This window comes from Botryllus schlosseri, chromosome 3 (genome assembly GCF_051294905.1).
Source record: "Botryllus schlosseri isolate E-star chromosome 3, Bs_hap1, whole genome shotgun sequence".
NCBI classification, from domain to species: domain Eukaryota; kingdom Metazoa; phylum Chordata; class Ascidiacea; order Stolidobranchia; family Styelidae; genus Botryllus; species Botryllus schlosseri.
The window spans coordinates 12,152,559-12,161,105 of record NC_137238.1 but is presented as its reverse complement, the minus strand read 5'-3'; the positions used below and the strand labels follow the sequence as shown (position 1 = coordinate 12,161,105).

At 40.3% G+C, this 8,547-nt stretch overlaps 1 long non-coding RNA gene across 1 annotated transcript; it reads right to left on the bottom strand.

Moving 5' to 3' along the window:
• Positions 1-1,669: 1,669 nt before the first annotated feature.
• Positions 1,670-8,331, bottom strand: LOC145435792 (uncharacterized). The gene is made up of 5 exons (XR_013914023.1): positions 8,173-8,331; positions 5,276-5,372; positions 4,884-5,034; positions 2,848-3,027; positions 1,670-1,964 (listed from the first exon to the last, which is right to left on the bottom strand). It is a non-coding gene; the product is annotated as an uncharacterized LOC145435792 (long non-coding RNA).
• Positions 8,332-8,547: the final 216 nt, after the last annotated feature.

Here is an 8,547-nt window from a genome sequence, read left to right as displayed (position 1 = left end):
AATTAGGGAGTCAATTCGTAAACTCAATTTGCGTATTGATGGGCGCCGACACATCATAGTTAATTAAGTATTGACGGCCGCATAATTTGTCTGCTACTGCCACAAATTGACCATCCTGGACTAAGGAATCTAAAATAGGGTTAGCTAGACACAGGACTTGCTGGGAAACTATTTCATCGTAAACCATGGTCTTTTTACCAACAGAAGTCGTTTTTCAAGCGTATGGTCTTGGCAGTGACGTGTCATTGCACGTCACGGCAATATGCCCATTCAAATCAGCAAATTCTTCCTCCGAAGCGGTATCAGATAGTGAGGAATAGCGGTAGTGGGGACTGGCGAATGGCTTACCTTGAACCACCACAACAATATGTTTAAACTGAAATCATTTTCAGCATTTCAAAATGCTTACCAAGCTTTCTTCTGAAATTTCCTGAAATCAGATCGCGGGCCGCAAAACATGACTTTACGGGCCGCATGCGGCCCGCGGGTCGCGTGTTGGTGACCCCTGCTATACAGTGTATGGTATACACCAGGAGTAAGCAACGCTGTGCCCGCGGGCCCCAGGTAGCCCGTGAGGACCAGATGAGAGCCCGCGAGCCTGTTCTAAATATACATCGAATTGCAGCATTTACCAATATTCGTTAGATTATTACCAGTGAGATTTTAAATATACAGATTGATTGATTTTGCTATTCTTGATTAATCACATTAGTTGTGAGTTCAATACCCGGCCGGGTCAGACCATAGACCTGATTAGTAACTCTGGTGTATATTGCGTTCCCTCTTGGCGCTCTAAATTACCTTGATAGCATGGAGGGGTGGTACCAGACTTGGAAAGCGTTTCACAGGGCTATATTTGCACCGTCCTTCTCCAGCGGCATATACCGAAGCACATCATGCACTTATTGTATGCAAATGAACAGATCGTGTGTATGTGTATCGTGAGTCGGTGTATTTGCCGCACAAATATCAAGAACAAAATATGCTATACCAGTTTCATCACTTTCCATAAATCCACAAGTTTAATTCTGTTTTAGTGATAGTTTCCAGCTAAAAGTATTAGACAACGAACGCTTTCATTTCTTCGTTATCACTAGGCCTTAGTTTCCATCTTAGGGTATAGTCTTATCTTTTTTCACTTATGAATAATCATGTTAGTATTTTCTGCCACTAATTTGAGTAGGTTATGGGTACTAAACAGTGAGGGGTGGTAACAGACTTGGAAAGCCTTACAGGGCTATATTTGTACCTTCTTTCTCCACCTGCACAGGCCTTAGCACAGGAGCGGGCAACATACCGCCCACGGGCCGGATCCGGCCCGCGACGGGATTTCAAGCGGCCCGCAGTCACATTCCGGTCTTACTTTATAATGTGACCCGCGGGTCTACATACATTTGTGAGCAAACATCTATGACAACGGTTTTCAACCGGGGGTCTGCGAAGCATTTTCAGGGGATCCCCGAAGCCTCAAAATAGTTGGTAAGCTACCCAGTAAACACAGTACAGACCAAAGATGTAGAAAGCCGAGCCCGATATAGTAGATATTAGATCTCGGCAGGTCGTAGAAAGGGGGATTTTGTGTCGACTCAATTCAATGTCTTTTCCATGTCCTTCAATAATGTAAATATTATACAGATGCTACAGCCTTTAAACATGGTGAGTAGAATGTAGATCCTACATTAAAAGAATATCCTGATATAATAACCTGTTTTCTACCACTGGGCATAACCTGATCACGGCTGCGTACACACACACACACCACATTATCTACTACATATTAATCACATTTGCGGTAATTTAATTCAAAACGAATTGGCAAGTAAATAATGCTGGTGTAAAAAATGAAACGAACGAAATTACTTGTAGGGCCAAGTAGCAATGAATGAAACTATGAGAACAGTCAGCAATCAGAAGGTTTCATCGTCTGATGATGATAATCCCTCTGGCGTTTTCTTTTCAACACCCTGTAGAAATAAAATGAAAATGACGATTATTAGCTAAGACATTCGTACTGCGAAAATGGCAGAGGTAGCGAGTAACGAATGACTCCTACATTTTTTTCACCCATACTTACTAAAATAGATTTGATTCTGGACTATTTCCACTCAAGTTTTCAAGTTTTTATTATTATATTTTTTATTATTATATGACTAGAGAACTGACTTCAATCGCCACTTCTACTTGATTATCAAGATCAACGATGACTACTTCAGCAATCTTTGAAAACAGCCACTAACACAAAAAGAATTCTTGACTAAAATTTCTTCACATTCTGTCAAAAATGATCAATTCAACAATCCAAATGAATCAGTTATTTGGCAGCTAGTTGGAGAGATATATACTCAAGTCTAGAAAGTGGAAGGATACTCTGCCTGGAAAGCTAACAATATTGTGTACAGAGAACAAAACTATGAGTGGCGGCACTGGTATAGACATTAACAAATTATTAGAATTGACAGCAAGATAACCAGCAAGACATTAAAATGAGAATTAGTGCAGTTTCTTAGGCTGTAGTGATACTCAGCCAGTAATTGACCTAGCAGAGAGCAAAACGTTGTAAAAAAAGCGAGTGAAACCTCCGACAAACGATACGATAAAACATTAGAATCGACAGTCTTACTAGAAGCAGAATAACAATCATGAGGGGTTAGAGAACAGAAGCCCGGGAAGTGACCATCAGAAATTACTGCATACTGGCCGAACAAATCCATGACCACTAACAAATGGTCTTTTAATAGTCAATATTGATACCAAATGACACCACCCCTATTTCACCGCAACATTTAGCAAATACAGCGGTGGAGTCAACCTTATAAAGCGCTAACCAACGCCCATTAGTTTTCCCACCTACTACTTCGCGCTTCGCGGATGGAAATACGCATTAAAGCGAATGGACGCGACTTGTCACACTCTTGCTATTTCTGCTCCCTTTTTCTCTTCCTTCCTCTTGAGGAGAGAAACAGTCGGCCGCGTTTACGGATCGTGAATTCCCGGCTTAAGGGTGATTCTTCCTCCAATGGTCAGCACCTTGAAAATTGAGAACAATGTTGTTGCAAAATGCATGACAATTTGAAAGTTATATCATTATGATTATTCCAGTTATGGCCGTGAATCGTTACAAGTGCGGTAACCATAAGAATTATTACTATACTTCAACTACAAATACAATATATTGTATAAAATAATTACTAATTCTTTTACGTTGATCGAGTCCCAAATTTGAGATATATGTCAAAGAATTTGCTAAATTTTTTTGTATAATTTGACAGATTCCGAAATCTTCTCAAAGTGCACCTTTCAAAAATTTGATATCAAGACTCCCAACATTTTACAATTCGAGGTTGGAACGCTTAACCAATACAAGCGAACAGTTTGTACCGCAATTGACAGTTATGTAGAGAACGCTGCGAGACATGTGAGTAGGCCTACCCTAAAACGTTTCTCTGACATGGACATTAGGGCTCTTAAAAAATGACTTTTTTTTCTCAAATCGTTCTTGCTACTTGATAAAATTGTTAGGTTACCTAATTCAAGCCTACACACCAAATTTGGTTCAATTCCAACCAGTAGCCGCATTGCTACAGGAAAAGAAAGTTTCTATTTATTATATAAAAATAAATAGAAAAAATTTGAAAATTTTTTGTTCACCCCATGAAAGTGTTAGGTTATGTATAGAAACGATGTTCATCAAATTTGGTTCGATTCAAACAAGTGGAAGCGGAGTTATTGCCATCGAAAAATTCGGATTTTAATAAAATAGTATTTACGGTGGCACCACTATAATAAATAATTAAAGAATTGTGTCACGCTGTCATACTGTTTTACGCAACCGTTGTTATGCACTGCATTGTTGCTGTGTTCTGGCTCCATTGATGTTATTTCTAAATTCGACATTAATGCGTCATAATTCTCCATCTGGTTTTGAATTCAACTATGTTTTGCTTCCTAGGTGCCGGTAGCTCTTTAATAGGCACGCGAAAAGTTCTTCGGGTTTCAATAACGTTTATCATGAAGGTACTTTTGAAAGCAGTATTAAAATTTTGTACCACCAACCAGTTATTTAATTACTATTTATCTTCAAAGTAAATGCTTGAATTCCGATACCTAAGTGTTGGAGGTTTACCTAGGCTCCTCCTCGCCACCACATCCGCGTCAGCGGTGTCTTACAAAAGCCTAGAGGTGGGCCGTGCTATAAGTCGGCAGTTACGGAAAATAAAAAAGAATATCGGCCTGGTGTAAATGACCATAGTAGTCGACAAACACCATGAATACCACAAACCAACCAACCAAAGTAAATGCTCATTGCATGGAGCAGGGTTGTAAGACTCGAGTCAGGATTTTCTGTTGACTCGACTTGACTCAGGTCATCTTCTCAAAGTACTGAAATGACTCGACTCATTGCGCATGACTTGAGACTCAGACGGCCAAGACCGACATTTCATTATTATTTCAAAGAATAGTACAGCAAATCGCTATTGGGATTTCGTCTATTGATACTGGTATTGGAAAATGCGGCCAGAAACTGCTAAAAGTAAGGAAAATTCGTATATTATAAATGCGACCCACTCGATATCACAAAAAATATATGAAAAGTTGGTTTAACAAGACTTAAATTGGAAACTGAGCAGCTAACACAATGACTCTGGCTCGAGTCATAATACCATAACTCGGACTCGGCCCTCTGCTCGCTGACTTGGACTCGGACTTGACTCGGTGGTGAATTGAAAATGACTCGAGTCAAAACTATAAAAGTGAGATTGACTTGCGACTCGGAGCCTTGTGACTTGGTTACAACCCTGGCATGAAGCCTCAATAGTTACAAGAGTGGGATGACTAGACAAAGAACACAGTGACATTTGCAGCATATCATGAATGTCTCTTACTATATGTGATCTTGTTCAAATGGAGGTTGATGAAAGCGTATTTCCCATTCTTTCCGACTCTGCTATAATTTCACCAGACTGGCAACCTTCTTCATGATGCTTTTTGCTGACTGACCAATATTGTCGCCGCCAACGGTACGAGTGCAAATGTCTGATATGTCAATATAGGAACAGAATTAGTTGACTGTTCATGACCGTCCACGTTCAGAGTTGCATCTCAAAGATGCTAAAATAAGCCTAAATATAATCCAAGCAATATGATCGTCCACTTTGGCTGACTGAATTTCTAAAAACAAATAAACATAACACCTTGATAGCTTCCACATCTTACGTTTATATATACCGTCTGCTATCGGCAAGCATTTGAAAATAACAAAACAGATTCAACATACCACATCTCTTGCAAAGGCTTTTGCTTTCATTCAATATGTCATCAAACTTCTTTAAATCCTCCTTTGTGGTGAGTGGCTTCGTTTTATCATATACAATCTATGGCGGAATAAAAGTTTCGGATATGTTCTAAAACGAACACAATTTTCCACACAATAGTCAATTGCCACACGAAATGCCAAATGCTACGGTCCCATTTTACAAGGTATGGCGAGGTAACGTAGTGGTACCTGCCATTATAGCTAAACACCAATGAATTGCGGGTTCGAGCCTGACACGTCGACTCCATAATTCCTACCGAAGTGTTGGCCGTTTATCTAGGCTCCTCGTCACCATCTGATCCGCATAGCCATGTCTTAAAAAGCCTAGGAGTGGGCCGTGCTATAAGTGGGCAGATGGTTGCCGATGAACTCGGCACTTGGTGAATTCGGCCCTCGGGAAATTTTGTAATGAAGTGTATTAACAGCTATTATTATGAATTATTGAACTAATAATAGTATTATCAAGTGATTCGTCAATCTTGTAAGCAGGTCAGGGCATCCGTAGATCACGCAGTCACGGCGTGATTAGATCACGGATTGCGTAGCCGCGGGAAATAACGCAGCGCTCATATACCGACCACGCGCGGTCTGCTTGGAATCGATGGCGTGAGTGACGGGCCTGTGTCGTGTAAGTTTTGAGAAGATGGATCTTGGCGTTGTATGTGAGATCGAAAATGTGGAAGATCAAGCGGCGCTTCTTCGTTTATCGATCACGACAAGCCAGTGTTCCTCATCAACAAATGTTTCGCATGATCACGTCAAAATAAATTATTTTTTGCCTTTGGAGAGACGATTCCACTCTGGGGTTAGGGTGTCTCGATAACAGGGTTGAAGCAGAGTGTACTCAAAGGTGGTGTGGACACAGAAAGAAATTCTCTCGTTCACGCTTCACTTGGGTAGTCAAGATTGTTATTTTCGATCTGTTTTCAGTACTGACTCAGTGCAAAAGTCGGTATTGGTATATGTCGATTTCGACGATGTTTCATATTGATATGGGTGACAAGTTTTCGTATGGTATATCTGGATGATGTGATCTAATACTGTACCAAATTTCAAGGTCTTCACTTCATGATTAGGGCAGTAATTGCGTTACCGAAGTCAAGTATGCTATTGTCGATCCGTCTGAAACAGTGATTTGACGCAAACGTAGGTATCGGTATGCGTTGATTTTGACGATGTTTTATACCGAGATGGGTCACAAGATTTGGTATGGTATATCCTGACGATATCATGGAACACTGTACCAAGTTTCAAGTTTCTCACTCATGATTAGGGTGGTAATTGCCTTATTCGAATCGACTAAGTATAAGTGTGCGCGGCCTACGCATTGCCGATTTTACGCAAAACTGGCTATTGATAGGTTTTGATTTTGAAGGTATTCTATACGTAGTTGGCAGACAAGATTTCGTATGGTATATCTTTATTCTATATTATATCAGCTAATATGTACCAAGATTAAACTCTTTCACTCATTGATTAGGGTAGTAATTGCTTTACCGATTTCGACGATGAGAGTCAGACTGAAACTATAGGCTACCGCATAACAGATTTTACGCAAAAGTCGCTATTGATATGTGTTAATTTTGACGGTGTTCTATACGTATTTGGAGACAAGATTTCGTATGGTTTACCTTCATAATGTCAGCTAACGTTGTACCAAGTTTCAAGGCTATCACGCATTAGGGTATAGGGTAGTAATTGTCTTATCCGAATCGACTATGTATAGAGGTGTGCGCTAAACTAAAACTAGGCTCCAACATAGCAGATTTTACGCAAAAGTCGCTATTGATGTGTGTTGATTTTGACAGTGTTCTATACGGAGTTGGGAAACAAGATTTCGCGTGGTATATCTTGATTATATCAGCTAACGTGTCAATTTTCAAGGCTGCCATTCAATGATTAGGGCAGTAATTTCGTTAGCGATGAGTGCACCCCAATCCTTGAGTTACAACCCTAAAACTTGAATCAGTGTTGGATGACATCATGAAGATATACCATGCGGACAAATGGACACCGGCCAGTGCCGGCTTTTGCGTAAATTCTGTTATGCGGTAGGCTAGATTCGAGAGGACAGACGCTGCAGCTGCAGGTCTCTACATAAGCGGTCGACTTCGATAACGAAATTACTGCCCTAATCATGAAGTGAGGACCTTGAAACTTGGTACAGTATTAGATCACATCATCCAGATATACCATACGAAAACTTGTCACCCATATCAATATGAAACATCGTCAAAATCGACATATACCAATACCGACTTTTGCACTGAGTCAGTACTGAAAACGGATCGAAAATAACAATCTTGACTACCCAAGTGAAGCGTGAACGAGAGAATTTCTTTCTGTGTCCACACCACCTTTGAGTACACTCTGGTTGAAGGATCCCAAGATTAAGAGATCTACCGCGAGCCACGACACGTTTAAATTTCCTTTTTGATACTGTTCATTCATATTAAATGCATTTCTAATGCGAAGGTGTTCTAGTGCCAATTCCTCCAAGGGCAGAGTTCACCAAGTGAAGAGCGTCGCGTTATTTCCCGCGATTACGCAATCTGTGATCTACGCATGCCCTGACCCCCGTACAACATTGACAACCACTCAAAGTGCCAAGTTCACCGACAAACATTCTAGTAACCAATCATGGCGACCGGTACCGCTACCAGATCTACCACGGCCGAATTCACCAAGTGCCGAGTTTGTGCGGCCGAATTCACTAAGTGCCGAGTTCACTGGTAATCGGGCAGATACGGAATGATAATAATAAGAACCGGCCTGGCGTAAATTGACCAGTGTAGTCGAACCACCACCATGAACACCACAAACAAACAAACAAACATCTAACATGGAAAAAAAATTACCTTTACAGCCTTTGACAAACACAGTTACCATTGAAATCAGCAATTTAGGTCTTATTCGAAAGCAGAATAACAACTGTTTTAGCGGACATATCAAATCAAATGTTGGAAAGTTCATGTAAATTAGCCCAAAATATTATCTTACTGTGACCATATTCTATCAATATGTTTGTTAATTCGGATAATAACGAGGCAGTTTCGCTTCATTACTGGTAAAACTACAGAGCTCACATCAACAGAACGGCAGCGTGAGATTAAATATCCTAGTGTGTAGACTCATTTTAATTGCTAAATTGTCAATAGCCTACGGATACAAACATTTTCCTGATTGGAGATGTTTTGTTGGAGATTGTGGATAAAAAGTGGAATGAGTAAGGT